The sequence below is a fragment of the Ursus arctos genome, unplaced genomic scaffold (assembly GCF_023065955.2).
Source record: "Ursus arctos isolate Adak ecotype North America unplaced genomic scaffold, UrsArc2.0 scaffold_5, whole genome shotgun sequence".
Taxonomy (NCBI): Eukaryota; Metazoa; Chordata; class Mammalia; order Carnivora; family Ursidae; genus Ursus; species Ursus arctos.
In genome coordinates, this window is record NW_026623067.1 from 24,472,487 (window position 1) to 24,493,075 (window position 20,589).

At 45.2% G+C, this 20,589-nt stretch overlaps 1 protein-coding gene across 13 annotated transcripts in view; it reads right to left on the bottom strand.

Moving 5' to 3' along the window:
* The window catches only part of ZNF608 (zinc finger protein 608), a 745,410-nt gene that overhangs the window by 450,669 nt on the left and 274,152 nt on the right, over positions 1–20,589 (bottom strand). Inside the window, exon 12 of one of the 13 annotated variants that reach the window (XM_057306985.1) lies at positions 6,373–6,490. The exons of the other annotated variants lie outside the window; for them this stretch is intronic. The gene's annotated coding sequence lies outside the window, so the exon portion shown is untranslated. The remainder of the gene's footprint in view (positions 1–6,372; positions 6,491–20,589) is intronic. 13 annotated transcript variants of the gene reach the window in all.

A 20,589-nucleotide genomic window follows, 5' to 3' on the forward strand; every position in this document is an offset into this window, starting at 1 on the left:
GTGTTACCTCTCTCGCTGCCTGTCTCTATGTCAAATAAATAAATAAAACCTTTAAAAAAAAAAAAACAAAAAAAACAACACATCAGCTCCAGGTAAAGAAGAGCTATTACTATAAGAGACGGCAGTCTGAGAAACCGTCACCTGTGAAGAGTGCATGTTGTCTTAGTGCGAGGCCAGGAATCTATGAGACCACGCTTTTCTATTTGTTTCTGACAATTTCGGAATTGACCCTAACAGGAGCATAGTGGAAAATGTAGGGAATTTCAAATGATCCACTCCTGATTCCTCGTTTGTGAAATGGAAGGAAGGATGAAAACTAGAATTATGTTGAGTGTTGCATGAGGTAACAGGAGATCTCATTCTTATGAGCTAGAAATTGTCCTTGTCAGCTATTTTGTGAGGCATGGATGAGCCCACTGGTGGTAACAAACAGAGCTACGCACTTTTTTCCTGTTTTAAAAGTACATTTACTCAGTCTGAAAGAACATGCTTTGTGGTTGCTTCTAAACCCTCATTGTTTGCTTTTAGTTGGGACCTTAGGAAAGGCATTATGAATTACTGTGATCTCGACAATGTGCAGGATGAAGCTCTAGCCTAGACTTTCGCCCTTGACATTATTACTACCCCAGTGGCAGGTGGGGTAGGGGTACTTTGCAGAAATTAGGAATTCAGCCACAGCAGTGGCTCCTGTCATCTCTGCTGTCGTGGGAGGTACCAGAATAGCATCATTTCAGCCACCTTTACCAAATTAAATCAAGTAAGGCAGAATTACACCTCTGATGCAAGAATGGGTTAAATTCTTTTAGACTGCCTTCTTGGGTTTAAGGGAAAACATGTTCCATGATACAATCATGTTATTAAGGGGTTGCTCGGATAGGATCAAACATATTAAAATCACATATTTCATCATGTCTTTATGTTTGGTCTTTAATCTATCATGATGAGCTCATTGGGTCTAACGGTTCAGCTCGTTGAGTTTTGAGAATTAGAGTTAGGCTTTTACTGACCCTAATTTTTTAGGTTAATAGTAGTTTTTATGAGAGCTGGTCATCTGATGCATGGTGGGGATAAATGAATCCGCTTACTTTAGATTCTGCCACTCAGCACCAGTAACTTCTCGCAAAGGATAATGTTCATGATTTCTCCAACATGATGTATGAGCTGTAGCTCTGTGTGTATCTAATATGCATAATGCAGTTTTAATATATATATATATACATATATATATACACTTAATATGAAAATATGTTTTCTTTCTGCCTTAGAAGTGCTTTCATCTTTGCGACAGCCACCTAAAGGCTTATCCCAGCAGATTTTTTTTCTTTTTTCTTTTTTTTTGGGGGGGGTGGGGGCGGAGAGAGAGGGAGAGAGAGAATCTTAAGCAGGCTCCATGCCCAGAGCAGTGCCTGTCACAGGGCTCAATCTCACAACCCTGACATCATAACCTGAGCCGTAATCAAGAGTCAGACGCTTAACCCACTGACCACCCACGCATCCCTAACAGATTTCTTTTGTTGAAATAGAGCGTATATTAATTAACCTCACCTGGCTTATTTTTAAAACACAAAATCACAAAATACTAAAGCAGATTTCATTCCAACACCTTTAATGGTGAATGTCTATCTTATGACTTGCATAAAACACCTTCAAAGTCAATGAGTAGAGGTGAAGACAGCCATTAGCTATAATTCCTAGGTGTGACTGCACCCTAAATTCTCCGAGATGCCATAAGGCAAAATGTTCGTTAATCAAATAAACGTTGGTACACTCATTCTCTTATAACAAGCTCCACATCATATTCTATAGAATAGTAAATATTTATTTAAATACTAGTATAGACTTATAAAGGATTTTCACTAACGATAACCCTCCCAATATCCAACCAATGTTAATTGGGCCCAGCTTCACTTCTCACCATCCTCCTCCTCGTTATTTTTGCTTCTGGAATCAGGTTTCGATAGGCCAGACATAAATACTGAATAAGAAACTATTCAGAATTCAAGTCACTCAATCAACTGGTAAGAATTTATTGAGCACCTACCATGCACAAGGCACTTAAGAAATATTGCAAAATATAAAGCAATTCCTTTATAAGAGCAGCCAGGTATCTTTATAATTTCTTGCCTGCCAAAAAATGATTAACATCCATAAAGTTTAATAAATGGTGAACCCAACAAGAAATGAAGATGTAGGGTGTTCCAAAGTCCCTTTGGGCTCTAGGTAATTAGGTTTATTTTCATGGCTTCTATCACAAACCTGGGTATACCAAGTCCATCTGCAGATTCAAGTTCTTGGATAGACCCATGGTCAAAGTCAGCCTGCCTAGCAAAGCACCAGGATTCTGCACGGAGGTGAACACGTTCTAATATCGAGGGGAATAAACCTGGAAGGGTGGCCAGAAGAGGGGATGATGACAAGACTAACATGATTTGGTTAAGAAATAGGTACTTAGACAATCGATGATGATACTCTTTCACTACCAAGCTGACTACAGGTTGTTTCAATCGCCTCTCTAAAGGTGATTTAACTAAAATCTACCCCTAGTAGAGTTGACCACCACTGAGGTGGCATTACTTATCAACATCACTAGGTCACCCCCGAAGCTCAGTCCAGCTCCTTCCTCTCCAGAGCTACGAGGTGTGGGAAGGCCAGGTGGACAATCCCGAGTGGAGCGCTGAGCTCGCTTATTAAGTGTTTTGGGGAAGCAGAATAATGGAGGGATGAAGATTAGGCAATAATGACCTACTTTTAACGCCAGCCACGAAGGCTCCTCAGTAGACTGTGAGCGCTGCACAGTAGAATGCTTTAGAACAAAGAGCGTGCAACGTGAATCTTGCACGCAGAGAGGCATTTGAAACTTTAAAAATACCCAAATATACAATGGCCTCTTGTTTAATTATAGTAATTATTCATCAGCCTCCAGATGTTAAGAAAGAAAAAAAACTTTATCTTTTTATGATTAGAAGCATGAATCCTTTCAAATGTGTGTGTCACGGAAATGGAATGTATCTAATCATCAACTTGCCGCTGAGAGAGCACTGAATAAATAACTGAAGCCAATCCAGAGCCTTATTAAAAGGATTTGTTTCCAAAGGGAGAGACAAATACCTTCCATTCAGAAGAAATGAGCCCTTCATTTCAGCCCTACCAACAACTCAGCCGTACACGGGGCATTTTGGCGGCATCAGGATGCATTTTATGATGTTCTGTCCAATTCTTGTCCAGAAGCCACTGATGGCTGTGCCAGTGAAGCCGCTGCATTCTTCCCATGGTAACTGAGTGGCCCAGGACCCAAAGCCCCCCGAGTCCAGCCTGCCTGAGGTTGGGGGAAGGGGTGGTAAAGAAGGCAAGATGGCCTCCCGCAAAGCCAAGGCTGGAATTCCATAGCTGACATCTAATCCCTCAGGCCTTACTGAATCCCACAAAATTAAAGAGAAGACAAGAAACTTCTTTCTGTCGGGGCCCCAAAGATGTATAACAATTGGATGTTAATTACTGGAGTGTGGGAGACAGCCTCCAACATGGCCCCGCTGATTCTCACTTCCTGATATTCAGGCTCTTGTGGAGTCTCCTTCCATTCTGGACAGGGCCTACCGTGCAACCAAGAGAATATTGCAGAAATGACAGCATGTCTTCCCAGGCCAAGACATAAAAGGCATTCTACCTTCTTGTGCTTGCTCTTTCTCCGTGACCTTGCACTCTGGGGGAAGCCAGCCACAGTGGCAATTAATACTGGACATGCCCAATGAAGAAGACCATGTAGTGAGGGACTAAGGACCCCTGACCACAGTCAGCATGCATATGACTCCTGAAAGAGGCTCCTTGCTCCAGTCCCTCCAGCCTGAGTCTCCTCTTTAGTGACTGTAACCTCAGCCACCATCCTGACTGCAAGGTCATGACAGACCCTGAGCCAGAACCACCCCAGTTAGGCCACTCCCAGATGCCTGGCACAGAAAAGCTGTGTGGGATAATGGTGACTGTTGTAAGCCAGTGAGTTTGGGGTTAATTTGTTACACAGCAATAGCTAACTATTACATCAGGTTATCTTCAAATGTTTGACTTTAACCTTAAAGCTGCTCCATAAGTAAAGCCAAGCATTTCATTTCATGGCTCAAACAATTACATTCTGTGTGTGTGTGTGTGTGTGTGTTGGTAGAATCCAGTCAGCTATTAGCCTCTAACCCACAATGCAAAAAGGCTGCCAGGAAGGGAGAGGAGGCAAAGAGGGGAGAAGATGGTCATTTAAGTATAGATACACATCCAACCTCAGGCCTTCTACTAGGCCGTCGTCAGACTGCAGGTGAATGTCCTTTGGAAGTACAAATACTTTGATTTGCATTGGAAACTGTCATCCGAACTTGCAAATAAATTACAAAGCCATCCTACCGACAGATGCAAATATTTTTTATATCCGTGGATAGAAATACTGAAAAACTCCAGTAGGCATCACACCCCCCAAAAAACCTGCCTTGCTTTTTTATTTTTATTTTTTGACAAATGAGGTTTCTCAACAACCCCAATCTGACTCCACCCCTAGCTCGCAGGTTTCTAAACAAACTCTTTGCTTGCCACACCTTGATGAAATGGCTCAAGAATATCATTACCTCACCTAGTATTCTAACCCCACCTTCCAGCAACTAAGAGAGGACAAACCTAGGCCTGTCTAACTCCCTGGCAGTCAGCTAATTGTGTGATATACCATGTTCCCGCTGATTTCAACGCACCGCTTCCCTTGTGTATCCGCAAAGCTATGCGCTTAGTATGAGCATTTCCCCACAGCTCAAAGACAGAGCTCTTTGTATCAATGCCAAGGCTTTTATGTAAAGGTAGAGTCTGAATCCAGATCTTCAAGTTAGACAAATAGAAACGCAGTAGCCTATGTATACACAAGGCAAACGTTTACCAAGTACAACTTTTTTTTGCAAATTTGAACTGACGCCGGCTCAAGCGACATAGAAAAATAATGTTAACGGCAACAGCAAATCAGGGACTTAGTGGCACCATTTTTGGCCCCACTGATATAGTAACTCACTTAAATCTTACAATAACACTAGGAGAGGCTGAAATCAACATCTCAAGAGCCAAGATTTAATCTCGGGCAGCCTCAGAGCCCGGGCTCCTGAGCACTGGGTCTGATCAGTTTTCCAGGTATCTTTTGCAGTCATCACCGTATCTGCTTCTAGGGCTGCTGCAGCAGACGACCGCAAACCAAGTTGTTGCAATGACCTAATACCGCATCTCTCTGGGTCTTCTTCCCTAGTGGCAGTTCCCTCGGACTCTGAGCAATTCTGCCTTCCCCCTGCTGCTTTTAAGGACCCCTGTGATATCAGGCCCACCAGGGAAATCCAGGATCATCTCCAATTTAAGGTCAGCTGATTAGCAGCCCTAAATCCCCTCTGCATGTAACCCGATATATACACGGGTCCCAGGGCTTAGGACACGCACAGTTTGCGGGGGCGGGGACTATTCTGTCTGTCACACCCACTAAAACGCTGTAAGTAAGGAATCTAAGAATTCAAGCAGATTTAAAATGCCGGAAATCAGAATGATAAAGCAAGGAGAGGTGAGTTGGGGGGAGTGATGAGAAGGAATTGTTGATGAAGTTCTCACGTGCGGATGAGTGAAGGCGGACTTGGCTCGGAGATCTGCCTCCCGATCCCCGACATTTGCCCATCCCCCCACAACTTCACCATCCGTTCGCTGAGAGTGAACACTAACTAGCTTCCTCTTACCACCTTCCTAGCTGCTCAGCCAGGCAAAAATCAAAACCTGTCTTACTCTTACCGCCCTGAGCCATCATTAGTCGTAGCCTGCGCGCGGCACACTTAACCCCTTAAAAGAGCATGCTCTCTGGGACTGTCAGAGCCAGGGAGCACTGCACAGGGCCCCAGCCGCTCAGACAGGGACATGCACAGAGCACCGACTGCAGTCAGGGAGACAGTGATCGTGGCTGGGCGGGTAGAGCAGGGACGGTCAAGAAAGACGCAAGGAGTGGATGGGGAGGAAGCACGAGGGGCTCATGCGTGAACAGGAGCCAGCTTCTCTGCACACCAGTGTGCGGTAGGCGGGAGCAGGGAAGGGTGAGAATTCAGGCCCTGGGGGCTCGTGCGGTCAGATCCCAAGGCGTGGTGGGCATGGGGAGTGGGGCTGCAAAAGGCCAGGAACTGAATGGTCCAGTCCCAAGGAGCTACTGGAGGCGGTTAAGCAGGAGCCAAGATCAACGTACTCTTGACCAGCTATGAGTTCGCGTGTCCGGCTCCTCCACTGTTAAACGGAGGTAACGGTGCTCAGAAAATGAGAAAGTATATATGTAACCAAGATGGCATTCATGCCACAGTTCCCAAAGTACCTAATGCTGCCCAGTCTGCTTACCTGGAGTCCCGAGCCATGTCTACGGCTTCTGCGAATGGCCGCCAACAGACTGTTCTCGAGGCCCGTGCTACTTCCAGCGCACCTGCTTCCCAGCACCGCAGTGTGCTCTGCCCGGCGTCTATCCAATTGAGAAACTCAGGTGAGCCTCTGAAGTGGGGAGGGGTGCAAGGCCCTGGGGGAGTTGCGGATGGGGCAGGTGATAGGCTCCCAGCGGAGCCAGGGCATCGGTGTACTCACGCGGCCCTGAGAACCCCACAGCAGGCTCTCCGCCGACTGCTGCTCTCATTCTCCTCTTTCCAAGGGGTCCTCTCTCCCGCCCCCCTCCTCTTCACTCACCCACCTCTCTCCCCGGAAGTGAAAACAGTTCGTCCTCTTGTCCGACGCGCAGGATCTCCTCCCTTCCCCTAACATCTTAGTACAGGCTTATCCAGGTGTTTCTTAAAGGCTGAGAAGAGGGACTCTGTCATCAATTAGGAGAGTGGCTCAGTGTTTTCACTCTCTGGGCAGCGAGGTCAATGGCATGTTGGGCTGGTCTTGGGAAATTAGACTCAGACCCTGTGGACCAAGGAAGGAGGCATTGCACTGATGCTGGAGGAGTTAGCACCCCTCCACTGGCAACTCCACCTAGAAAAGGAGCTGGAAGCCTCCTGGGAGAAAAGGGGCTGGCATCTGCCCCATCTTCCACGGAAATGGAAAGGTATGAAGATGGACCGTATCTGAAGTTGGCCAAAGAGAAAGCATTAGAGGATAGAGTCTCTACCCAGTACCACTGACACCAATTCCAAGTTCAGGAGACCCTCTGAAACACCCTCAGGTTGCATAACCCACGAGATGGACCCACAGGCCTCCCTGAGGGCTGCTATCCCCACAGCTACACCTGATGACGGGGCAAGGAGGCAGGTCGAAATCCGCCGAAAGAGGAAGCACAGAGCACAGTCAGTGGAAGGGACAGGGGTCTCAAACCTGAAGCTTCTGCTGTCCCTTCTCTGTGGGGTCAGGAGATGTTACCCTTGCGACATTGACAGGTGGCAATGAGCACAGAGTCATGCCAACCAGGAAAATCCAGGAAGGCTCGCCCAAGCTTTGGTGTCCAGGATTTTCACTGAGGCTCCAAGATGTAAGCCTGATTGACCGACTGTCCACACGACTGATGGCAGTCACCAGGTTGATGGCCAACTGCTATCACATGACCCAAAGCCTCCACCCAAAGTCACATGGTTGGCCTTGCTGGTGGGCCAGCCCCTGCCCTCTATCTGCCCCTGAGATCCGGTGAGGTTGGTTCCTTCCCTAAACAAAGACACTTCTACCAGGTATGATACAGATTACGTACCAGAAACTGAGGGCAAAGGCCAGACCCCTCTTTGGACAGAGCCCCGTTCTTCATGCCACAGACCCCATGAGCCTCATTTGTAAGAATGAACGAGCTCCCTCCACTCTCTGTCATCAACTTCAGGAAGGATGCAGGTGAGCAGACTATTGAGATCCACTGAGGAGAAGACCAAAATCATCAGAGGGCAGACGTGAGCAGCTCCCAGCCCAAGCACCTTACAAAAGCCAATGGCCAGAAAGCTGAGACACACTGTCTAGAGGCTTGGAGTTTCATGGGGTGGGGGTGGGGGGGTGGGGGGGTGAATGCCAGAGAGCACAGAGGAGAAACAAGGAGAAAAAGACGGCTAATATATAAGCTGGGAACAGTCAGAGCACAAGAAATGCCAATGAAGAAAGGGCTAAAACACATCAACCCTAGAGGATCCAAGATCAGGGAGGGGGAGCATGGTCCTGCCTCTAGGATGGGATGGTACTTCTGAGCGTGAATGAAGATCCTACTTACAACTGTGTCAGAACAACAAGCATAAATCCGATTATCCCGGACAACCCAGCAAGGGTGTTCACCAAGTTTTAGGGGGTGACTAAGCATGACAAGAAGCAGAGGCTGGTGGCCAGTATCTCACATTTGGTACCCTTCATTCTGGTCTCAAGCTGGCCTGTACCTTGAGCTGCATTTGGTCTCACCTTGGTAACAGAGGCACTCAGACTGGGTCGGGAGGCCCTGGTCCCAGTCAGCATCTCACCAATGGACGAATGTCACTGAAGGCTGGGGTCTCACGAGGGGCTGACCAGAATGTACAGACCAGTCCCCAGGGCCTTGGGTGAAAGGAGCCTGCATGGGAGCCTGACCCGTAGCCTGCGGGCCTGTGCGAAGGGCTGGTTCTCAGCCATCTTCCTGGATGTAATCTTTCAGAATTACAAAGTTAAGGCGACCTGTGTTGAATGAGGTCCTCTGGGGAATCAAGGTGGGTGACTGTTCCCTGCAAGTGTCTGACTGGCCTAAGGCATCTCTGTAGTGCAGGCATCAAGCGAACTGAAGAGAGTAACAGAAAACACAGTCTGCTCAACACAGCCAGAAAAAATGCATTTGGCACTGCGTACATAGCATGGGTGGAAAAATGCTTTGCAGCCACACTTAACAGAATCTTACAAGAAATGCTAAAAAAATGGAGTAGAGTGGGAAAATGAGAGAGGGGTAGCCAGAACCTTGGATAGGAGTTGGATTTTAGTGCTGGCCACGGCCCTCGGTTTTATCCAGGTACTGACCCGGATTTTAGTCTTTGTTCATTTGCCAGGAAATGCACAAAACTACAACAGTAATAACAAATATTACTGAGCACTTCCTATTAACCTGCTTAATCCTCCACAAAAACCTATGAAGCCAATACCCTTTTTTACTCCCATTTTACCGAAGAGGAAACAGACACAGGGAGGTTAAGTCATCTGCCCAGGGTGTCACAGCAATTTTATGCCAGAAGGTAAACCCAGCTCCTGAGTTTATCCTCTTACCTGTAGCACGTTTGTTTGTAAAATCAGGCCATTAGAATAGATTATGTCTAGGCCCTTTTTATCTGTTACAGTCCAGGATTCTCTGGATTTAAGTTTAAGTAAAAAAATTCAGATATACATAAAGGATCTAGTTTCTACGGCCTTCTTTACATGTAATATTTAACACAAAACCTGGATATTTAACATATATTTCTCAAAATTCATTTTAGAAGAGGTTAAAAAAAGCCAAGAAGGTAATACTAAAATGGGTATGGAATGAAAAAAGACCCCAAAAACCCAAACAGCCTTGAGAAAGAAGAACAAAGCTGGAGGTATCACAGTCCCAGATTTCAAGCTATACCACAAAGCTATAGTCATCAAAACACTATGGTCCTGGCCCAAAAACACATAGATCAATGAAAGAGAAAACAGTGGGTTATCCAGAAATAAACCCACACTTTTATGGCCAATACATCTATGACAAAAGAGGCAAGAATATACAATGGGAAGACAGTCTCTTCAACAAATAGTGTCGGAAAAACTAAACAGCTACATGCAAAAGAATGAAACTGAACCAGTTTCTTATACCATACACAAAAATAAAGCCAAAATGATCTAAAGACCTAAATCTGAGACCTGAAACTGTAAAAATCCTAGAAGAGAGCACAGGCAGTAATTTCCTGACATCAGCCATAGCAACATTTTTCTAGATAGGTCTCCTGAGCCAAGGGAACCAAAAGCAAAAATAAACTATTGGGACTATCTCAAAATCAAGGCTTCTGCACAGTGAAGGAAACAATCAACAAAACAAAAAGACAACGTACCAAATGGGAGAAGATATTTGCAAATAATCTGGCAAGAGATTCATATCCAAAGTATGTAAAGAACTGACATAACACCAGAAAAACAAATAATTTAAAACTGGGCAGAACACATAAATATTTTTCCAAAGACATCCAGATGGCCAACAGACACATGAAAAGATGCTAAACATCACTCAGCATCACTCACGGAAATGCAAATAGAAACCACAATGAGATATCGCCTTACACCAATCAGAAGTGGCTAGAATGAAAAAGACAAGAACTAATAAGTATTGGCAAGGATGTGAGGGAAAAACAACCCTCGTGCACTGTTGATCAGTATGCAAATGGTATAGTTACTGTAACGAACAGTTTAGAGTTTCCTCAAAAAGTTAAAAATAGAATTACCGTACGATCCAGTAATTCCACTATTGGGTATTTACCCTCCCAAAACCAAAAACACTAAATCAAGAAGATCGATGCACCCCTATGTTTATAGCAGCATTATGTACAACAGCCAAGACAAGGAAGCCACCCAAGTGTCCACCCACAGATAAACGGATAAAGAGTAGGCGGTAAACATATACAATGGAATAACATTCAGTCCTGAGAATAAGATCTTGCCATTTGCAATAACACGAGGGTATCATGCTAAGTGAAACAAGCCAAACAGAGAAGAACAAATACCATATGATTTCATTCATATGCAGAATTTAAGAAACAACGTGAAGAAAAAAGACACAAATAATGAGACTGTGAAGTACAGAGAACAAACGGGTGGTTCCCGGAGGAGAGGCAGGTGGATGGGAGAAATAAATAAAGCAGATTAGGGTACGGTTGTCGTGATGAGCACTGAGTCATGTACAGAAATGTTTAATCACTATATTGTACACCTGAAACTAACACTGTATGTGAATCAGACTTCAATAATTATACTTCAATTTTTTTCTTAACGTAAAAATAAATACAAATAAAAAGGCAAGAAGTTTAGCTACTGAAGAAATACACTTTTTGTTAGTTTCCAATGGCAGTTCTCTTGAGTCAAGTGGACAAACACAGTGACATTCTAGTCGGATAGAGTCTTAAAACACACATACCTTCTAGAACATTAAAAAATTCAGGTTAATGTAAGCCTGTAGTTCAGGCAAGAGTGCCATGTTTCCAACCCAAAGGTAACCAATGGAAACGTCCTGGTTTCCCTTTGGTCTCCTTCCTTCTAGCAGAAGGGAGAGGAAGGCATAGGGACCGAGACACCTGCCCAGAATAGGTCAAGTGGGTCTCCGTCGGGCTCCACTTTCTCCTGGGCAACAACATCCAATTTGTGTTTATTGGTCACTTACCGAGGCATGGACGTGAGGGTTCCCTGACCAGAAGCTAGCTAACTGACAGAAGCTCAGAGATCACAGATCCTATGCATATTTAGGATCTAAAAAGAAGGAGAATGTGTGATATGGCAGATGCAAATAGCAAAAACCAACCAACCAACGCAAGGATGGCCCTAGAGTTCCATCTCAGGTGAAAGGACTGTCTGATACTTATGCAGACCTCCAGCCTTCCACAGGGTCCCTAGAGCCCCTGTTCCTGACGCCCCGAGCCCCCAGAGGCTCACGTGTGCTAGGGTCCGACCCTACAGTATCTGGATGTGTATGCAGGTCTAGATTTACATTTCATTAGTCTGTATTTTGTATTTTTTTTCACTGCTTTACAACAAAGGTGTATTACTTTGCACTTTAAAAAGTTAGACATATGTTGAAAATGCTTTTACGAAAATGGTCTGAGAAGAATCCCAGCTTTTCAGAGCTTCTGCCATAAGCATCAATAGATTACATAGAGCCGTAACAATAGGAAGAAGACGCACGGCAGGTACTAACATACTTGAAGTACAGTCTACACAGTAAACTAAATCTCGATGCAATTTTTCTTACAGCTCAGGATATTCTGAATAGAAACATCAGTTTGGCGATGTTTGAATTATCTAGCAAACGTTTCTGGGCCATTATAGGAAAGTCAGCAAATCCTCAGCACTAGGACCAGACACTTGTCATATGGCCATTGGGAGATAAATGGCTTACAATAAAACAAACTGTATTTGGTAATTAAGCTGATGTGCATTGATTCCTGACGCTTATCTCTTTTGAAACATCCTTCTAAGAAAGATCAGAAAAATCAGAGAGCTGAGCTGTCAAAAGGGTGTGTGTGGGCTGGGAGGGAGGACAGCGGGGAGAAAGGGGAGAGGTGTTTTGTTTTGTTTTTCCTTAAATGCTGCTAAAATTAATGGCGCTATGCTATTTTCACACTTGTGAGGTAGACCGTGTGATTATAGTACAAGCAAGGTTTCTTCCTCTCCCCAGAGACCCGGGCTTTGAACAAGGTATAAACAATCCCCATTTCCTCTTGTAGAAGAATGAGTGAACAGCCTTTTCTAGAATGACAGTGGCCTGATGAATTAACGGAGGTATGCTCTCATTTGTGAGAAATGTCACGTTCAGATTGGAGCCTGCCCACGCAGAGATGTGATCCCGCTGGTACTATGTTTGGTTTGACCCCAAGGCAACAGGTTCCGAGGTGCCCCACGTGCAGTGCATGGCAACAGTGGAGGCAGGGGGGCTGACTTACTCATTATCTCTTTAATTCCTAACATCTATATTATTACATTGTCCAACTCACTAGAAGAAGAATTTGGGGTCCTGCTTAAATCTGGGCTTCGGAAGTTGTTTTTTTTTTTTTTTTTTTTTTAAACTGAGGCTCTCAACATTGAAACATTACTTGGAACCCAAACACAGTTCCCAGAGAGAAAGGGGATTATATCTGATTTCTGACGGTCCTATCTATTTCTATCTGAAGTCCAGAAATTCAAGCCCATTCATGCTTGCATTTCAAACGTGGATCTAAGACGCCTAGAAAACAAATGTTTTTCGGGGCACCTGGGTGGCTCAGTCGGTGAAGCATCTGCCTTTGGCTCTGGTCATGATGCCAGGATCCTGGGATCCAGCCCTGAGTTGGGCTCCCTGCTCAGGGTGGAGTCTGCTTCTCCCTCTCCCTCTGCCTCTGTGCTCTCTCTCTCTCGCAAATAAGTAAATAAAATCCTAAAAAAGATGTTTTTCAATCTGAAGTGGAGTCACGATGAAATTTACTTAAGAATAGCAGGAATAGCCATCCCCAAAAGCAAGGGACCAAGGCATCAAACAGGAATGGTTGAATGACTCCCTTGCAGTGCCAGTGCAGTCACCTGCCTGCCAGCCGATGTCGGGGCCCTCCGGCCTTAGCTGCTCCCTAAATGCTCATCTTTATACAGTATAAGGTCTTAAAGTCATTGAGAAAAATACGTGGAGAAGCCAAGACCTCACAGTGGCACAGGCTCAGATCAACGGAACAGGGAGAGTCACGTTCCTCACTGGATGAAAATTAACTAAATTCAAAATCAAGTCGACATTCAGAGGAGTATTTATTCCCTCCCCCTTCCGAATGCCTTCCTGTAAGCAGGGGGGTTTTCATTCACCTCGCTGATCTAGGCCAACCAATTCTTCCTGTCAGCAGCCTAAGAAGAGCAAATCCGTCTTTCTCCCCCTTCTTCCTAAACAAAAGCTCCTCACTGCATGGTGTTTTCTGGGGGGGGGGGGGGGGGCTCCTGCGTGGGAGAAGGTAAAGCTGGGGTGGATATTCAGCCCTCACGGCTGTTACCCTTGTAGATCGTCAGATTACAAGTCTCCGAGAAACTCCTTTGATTCCCCGTCAAACACAGGCAATAAGAACAACAAATAAGCAGGCACTGACCACCATTGCACCGGGGCTGGTAAGAGAAAGCAGGGCGACTGTTCTGCGTGCCCAGGTAGCCGAGACACCTCGCTCCACCTGTCAGGGATCGCGAAGATTCCCTGTGGCCCCGGCCATCAGATTTAATGAAGGCTTGGGGCCCCGCTGAACACAACACAGCTGAAGGGCTTTGGCTACAGACTGTGCACCCAAGGAAAGATAAAGACGGGGATGGGGAGGCTCTCCCACGGACATAACTGGCTCCCACCGGGCAGCCCCGTGGTGCAAGGCCTGAGCCACCAGGCCGACGATGACACCGCGATATGCCTTGCACGGTGCTGCGGACAGGGAACAGGGTCTGTCGCGTGAACACAGAGGACACGGAGCCCAACGCCTCACACAGATTCAAAATAGGAGAGATTTTTATCTGCCATGAATATTTAATTCTCCAGAAAGCTAACCATCTGCATATCACAATGCCCCATGCCTGCATGCGATTTTCTCTCTTGTCTTTCAAAAGAAAACAGACCATTTTGCTCTTCCTGTGATGCCTTGAAAGTTGCTTAAATGTGCATTGATCCCTTTGATCTCACGAGAGTGTGTGTATTTTAAAACAAAGTCAGCACTGCAGCTCTAATCTATTTGGTGGGGGGGTGGGGGGGGCAGCGCAGAACAATGGGGGGAAACCAAGTCGGTTTCCATTGTTTTCCTGGTGGCCCGTATCGCTATTCACTGACATTCTGAATGCTGTTTAATTTTTGTTCATGTCTTTTTATCTTAGGCTTCACATGAATTTAAAAAAACTTCCACTGATAGGCAGCCTACTGTGTATTCCCATATCCTGCCCGCCCTGTTGCACCGGACCAGCCTACAGCTGCTGGGTGCTGAATTATGCATGCACGCGTGCAAAGCCCAGATGCTGGGCCAAGGGTGCCTCAAAACACTACGCCTTCTCTCTTGTGTCGGTGTAGATTATGACTGGGCAGATCTCTATTTCTGAACCCATTCTGCAGCTGAAGCACACACCTCTCGACCTCCATTGGACTCAGCTTCCTCAAGAAGGAGCCCGTTGCCAACCCGAAGTGCCTTGGAGAGCTCAGAAGGGTCCTTCCTGGGTTTGACTACTCTTTTTACCTCTGTGGCCACATTCAATGGTACAAAAATGACCTTATCCCCCATGAGTTTTCCTCCAGATGGTTGGGAGCGAAGGAGGAGGAAGGAGGAGAAGGAAGGAGGAGGAGGAGGGAGGAGAAGAAAGGAAGAAGGAGAAGGAGGAAGGAGAAGAAGAAGAAGAAGCACAAGCACAAGCAAGAATAGTTAACCAGAAGCCGGCATCTGGGTGGAAACAAAGAAGGCTTAGAGCCAGGCGCGTACAATGGGAAGGAGTATCCGGCAGAAAGCTTTGCACCTGCTGAAAGAAGGTCCAGGAGACTAATGAAAGCAGATTTGTTAAGTGTGCACATCAGAGCCTTTGGTGAAAGCTTTTCCAGCCTACCTAAAGGATCTCAGTCTTGAGGAGCAAAGCGTCATGTGAGAGCACAGAACTCGGTAGGGCAGGCACTGCACTGAAAATAACCGAATTAGTGTTACCCTGAGTCACCCTTCATCAAGAGATGGGCAGACAGAGTAACCCTCTCCTACAGAATGGCAGCTGCTGGTCATACCTCCGTGGGAGGAGCTGTCAGACACACCGACATTGTTTTGTAAAGGGAACATAAATGCCCAGATTAATCTCGTGGGAAGTCATGGGCTAATTTGTACTCTTAAAGCTTAAAAAAAAAAAAAGTTATAGAAATGTACTGAAACTTCAGAACTAAGCAGGAATCCATGAGGGGATGATGTACTGTGACAAGTTTTAGACATAAAAATCTCAGGGCACCTGGGTGGCTTAGTTGGTTCAGTGTCTCTTGGTTTTGGCTGAGGTCATGATCTCAGGGTCCTAGATCGAGCCCCGGGTCGGGCTCCACGCTCAGCTGGGAGTCCGCTTGAGATTCTCTGTCCCTCTCCTTTTGCCCCTCCCCCACTCACCCACTCACGCACGCGCTTGAGCACGCGCTTGTGTGCTCACTCCCGCACGTGCCCTCTCTCTCTCAAACAAATGAATCTTAAAAAAATAAAAACCTTTGGTGAGGATTTGGCATTCAATTAGATGATTTCTACTTGAAGACAATTCTTAACTAACATTTACATCAAACGCCCCCTACTTAGCGTGCACCATCCCCATTAACTTGAGGCAGATTCTGTTACTATTACCATTTTACAGATAACGACACAGAGACCTAAGGAAGGACACTTTCCCTAGACCAATGGCTTCCATGTGGCAGAGCTGGGATGTGAACTCAGTTGTCTCAGTCCAAAACCCATACACCCAACAGCAACTGTATTTTGCCCACCTACGAACCTTCAACTCAAATATTCTCCAGCACGTTATCTCTGTCTCTCAGATGTATACCAAGTGCCAAGCACTGTTAGAAGCTTTTCACAACTACCCTCTAAGGTAGGTGTATATATGTATTTTTTTACCCCATTTTCCAGATAAGGGTTCCACACTTTCCTGCTCTGCCAAAGAGTCCTCAAATCTCAGCAAGCTTCAGAATCACCTGGACGGCTTGCGCAAGCAGAAATTGCTGACCTCTACCCACACTGTTTCTGATTCAGAAGGTCTGCGTTGGAGCCCAAGCATTTACCTTTCTAGCATGCGGTGCCGAAGCTGCTGGGCTGGGGACCGCACATCGAGAACCACTGCACCAGGCGGTACTGGTGTTACTTATAACTGATCGGGGCAATTTATTATCTCGGATCCTTCACATATATGCTACACACTTCCATCCTCAGAAGGCACATATTATCCCCATTTTATAACTGAGAAAAATTGCATTCTGAAAAAAATGGGTAATCTGCACAGGATCATGCCAATGGTCAGCAGCAGAGCCAGGCTCAAATCAAGAGCTGATCCTCAATGCTCAGGCTTTTCTAAGTACATCCATCCACCCTTCCAGGCCAAATGGTCTACCAAACCAAGTATAGTGTTACCCCCAGGATGTGCCTTACACTCAATGCCAATGTCATATAATACACATTAGTAATCATGATTCCTGGGAATATACCCAACAGTGCCACTGTCTTAATACATAGCTTAGACAATAAAATCATTTTATGCATATTAGTGTGTGAAATGACTAGATACATCCCATCAGTAAAGAAAGGACTTTCAGGATCGAAGATGAAAAAAATTTAAGTCAACATACTAGAAACATCATTTACTCTCCTCGTGAGCAGTGATATGGAGAAGGGGTGGGTGCGGACTCCTATTTATGACTATATGGACGTGTCACCTGAAGTTTCTCAATCGGATAGATCTAATAATTAGAATGGATTCAAAGATCACACGCTTGCTCACCTCGCAGTATCAAGTTAGCAGCAATATTTAAATTATTGCTATTAATCCACCCAAAGATGAGCCAATGACCTATAGCCCAAAGACGACCACAAAGTCCATCTGCACAGTTCGTTTCCTTGTGTTTTATGCTGAAGAAGAGAAAAAAAGTCAAACTGCCTGCGAGAGATTTTTATGTACCATATCGCTAACGTCTTTTTCTCCCTCAATTGGAAATTAAACTCATAAGCGTCACTTTTTATCTGCCTCAAGTGTATCAGTGTAACGTGAATGTTAACTCATGATCCACTAATATCTGAAACAATCTCTCAAACCACATTTTTGCAATTGCCATTTTACGCCACTTTGCAGAAAAGAATGACCCAAGGAACACTAATTTCTTTGTAGAAATGCAAAGAGCTTGATTTCGGCTTCAAACCAATCTGCAATGGAATTTCCCCTTGGTGTCCACCTCCCTGAATAGGTTATTTGACCTCTCTCAAGGTCAATGGGGAAGATCTCAGAGATGCTAACATCTACCCCATAGAACTTGTCATGAGAACATCTGAGAATGTCCTAGGAAATAATGTTTGTGGACCTTTCCCACTTTCATGAAAATTTACATTTGGGTTATCAGTGCCCCTTTCTTCCTTTAAACACACACACACACACACGGATCTGGGGTTTGGACAAGGGATATGGATATAGAGATGTAACCTGTATTTCCTTATTGCATTAGGTTTTATACTTTTTCCACTTAGTACTTCTTCCCATACACATTTCTCTTATGATTTGCCTTTTCAGTAACCATCTGGTACATGATTACATTACTAGAAAATCACATACTTTTAATATCCCCAATTTGGAACGTTTGGGTTTTCCCCAGTTTTTCCTATAGGAAAACTAGGGAATGTCCTTTGTTTTTAGAGAGTACTTTTGTCGCATGTCTTGGGATCACTTCCTTGTCTAGGAAGTGGTGGAAGTAGAGGACCACATGCAAGGGAGGCATGGAAAGGAGAAGTAAATTTTCAAACCCAAGTACGAAACAGGATGGACTCTCAGAGCTTCTCAGCGAGTTATGGCATTGAGGATGGTGTCCTGTTTTGTGAATTCATGGGACATTGCCCTCCATCTACCTTTCCATTCTTCTCCAAGGAGGGTTCTTCCAAACCAGTCCCATGCTGGGCTCACATCAGATGCTGTTCCTTGTGAGGGCAGATGCTACTCCAGATCCCTGGGAAGGACGTCAGTCAGAAACAACCAGGTCAGAAACCAACCTGACCGAAAGATCGTGCTCGAAATGACAGACTCACTCTCCTACTCATTCTACTATACTCTGAATCACATTTATTCTAGGCCATCAGAAATGATCTATTAATAGAAGGTATGGAACAGAACCTAAAATAAGTAACAAATACTGGGCCCCCCAGGGGGTGGGTGAGCTCACTGCTGGATGCCCTTGAAGTGCCAAAGGTCTACTTTGGTCAAAACCAATTTCACTACTTCTGGAATGAATATCTACTAGCCGATGTCCAAGATTAACAAGGATGCCCAGATAAGATGAGCACTTTAAGAGACAAGGATGCCTAACAACCTCGTAATGAGATAAGCCTAGAATAAAGAACATGCATTGTTTGCTTCTTCTGGGAATAATGTATCATAAGCTGTTCTTTACGGGGAAGTTATTGCAAATGAGCATATTAAAAAGTAGCAATGCATTCATTCAACAGTTATTTGGTGGGAGCTTACTAGATGCTTACATGGTTCTAGAAGCTAGGGATATAGCCATGAACACAATGCCATGTTACCTATCTTCACGGAGCTTATATTCTGCTGAGGTTTTGGTGGGCTAGGAAGAAAAGAAAAATATTTTCAATTCCCCAGAAGAACATCTCAAATGTGTTGAGCCCTAATTTAGCTCATCGGCACTTTTCTAAAGGTCAGACCTGGTTGGGCACATGTATGATTTCATCCCCAACTCTCACCTGATGCAAATCACCCAGCCTGTTCTAACAACCAGGAGCTCCCTACTTCCCAGAGTAGGCCACTGCCTTTTGTATATGCCAAAGGAATCAGAAATTCCTCTTTTAAAACAAAAGATCAAAAATTTCCTTCACCCTAGATTCCCCTCCGTAGCTATATACTACCATCCAATGATCAAAGATGGAGGCGCCATGAGTTTACCCTCAGTGGTAAGATGTTAGCCTCACAAGGATAGCCGGACTCCATTGCTAAGGCAGTGGAAGACACAAGCCCATCTTTATCCAGTTAGGTGGGCAGCACAGCCCCCCACCAGGGCTGCTACATTCTATAGGCGATCCTCCTCCATTTGAAGTTTGATGTCTAAGAAGCTTGCCAACAAAAGCCCTTTCTGTCTTGCACCAATCTCAGTGACGTTAAAATACTGTGAAGAGCCATAGGGTAGGTACCCTCCTTCTGCAGGTAGTTTCCACGGTGTCTTTTTACGGCATCGAAGAGAATCATTTTTTATTGTATAATGTACTTCATGACAGTTTTGAAATGTAACCATTCAACGCTTGGATTTTAGGAGGGTGTATGGTAACAATAAAGAAACACCCCCCCCCCCACGTACACACATCATACAGACAGGGTCGACCAAGACTGAATTTCCCCCCTAGGATGAAAGGGGGGAGATTTGTGTGGAAGCAGGCAGGTCCCGGCCCCTAACGACTCCGCGGTTTGAACACTGAGAGCTTTATCTTTGCTTCAAAAAGGCTGCAGTTCATTACGGCATCGATGTCAGAGACCAATAAAAAAGCACCAGGGAGAGCGATTGTGGGCTCCTCAAACCCAAACACATTTGTTTTCCACTGAGGACGAACGCAAAGCTTTGTATCCATAAATGAAGCACATTACCGACGACCCTTTCTCGGGCCCCGTTTAGGAAGCAAAGAGCGAGCAGGCAATTATAGACACAACCTACATATAATATATGTATCATTATTATTAGCCACTACACAGGAAGGTTAATTGTTGCCTCTCTGAACACTTAATCGGCAAGCAGTTGATAAATCCCACCCTGAATAGAAGAGGCTCGTATTTAGGTCACACAAAGTCATTGCCGTGTTTTAATTTAAACTGTGCACTAGATTAAAACACGAGAGTATTGCAGGAGGACCATTCCGAAGGAGCGGCAATAGGCAGGCATTCGGCATAGAAAGTTTCCCCAGTACACCCCAGGGACGTGTTAATCAAAGCTTTTTAATGGATTCAGTCTGATCTGTGACAGGCTTTGTTCCAGGGATGGCATTTGCTGGATGGAGCTCTAAGTTATCAATAAGACACAGTCACTGCAGGGAGCGAAGAAGCCACGTTTCTGGGGCCTCGCGCCGTCCCGCCCTTGTTAATTACTGGCTCAGGCAGGAGCATCTGCAGGCCAAGTCGAAAGGGGACTTGTTTCTTCCCGTCGCCTCCCCACGTACAACGAAGGGAAATTCAGCCACAAAA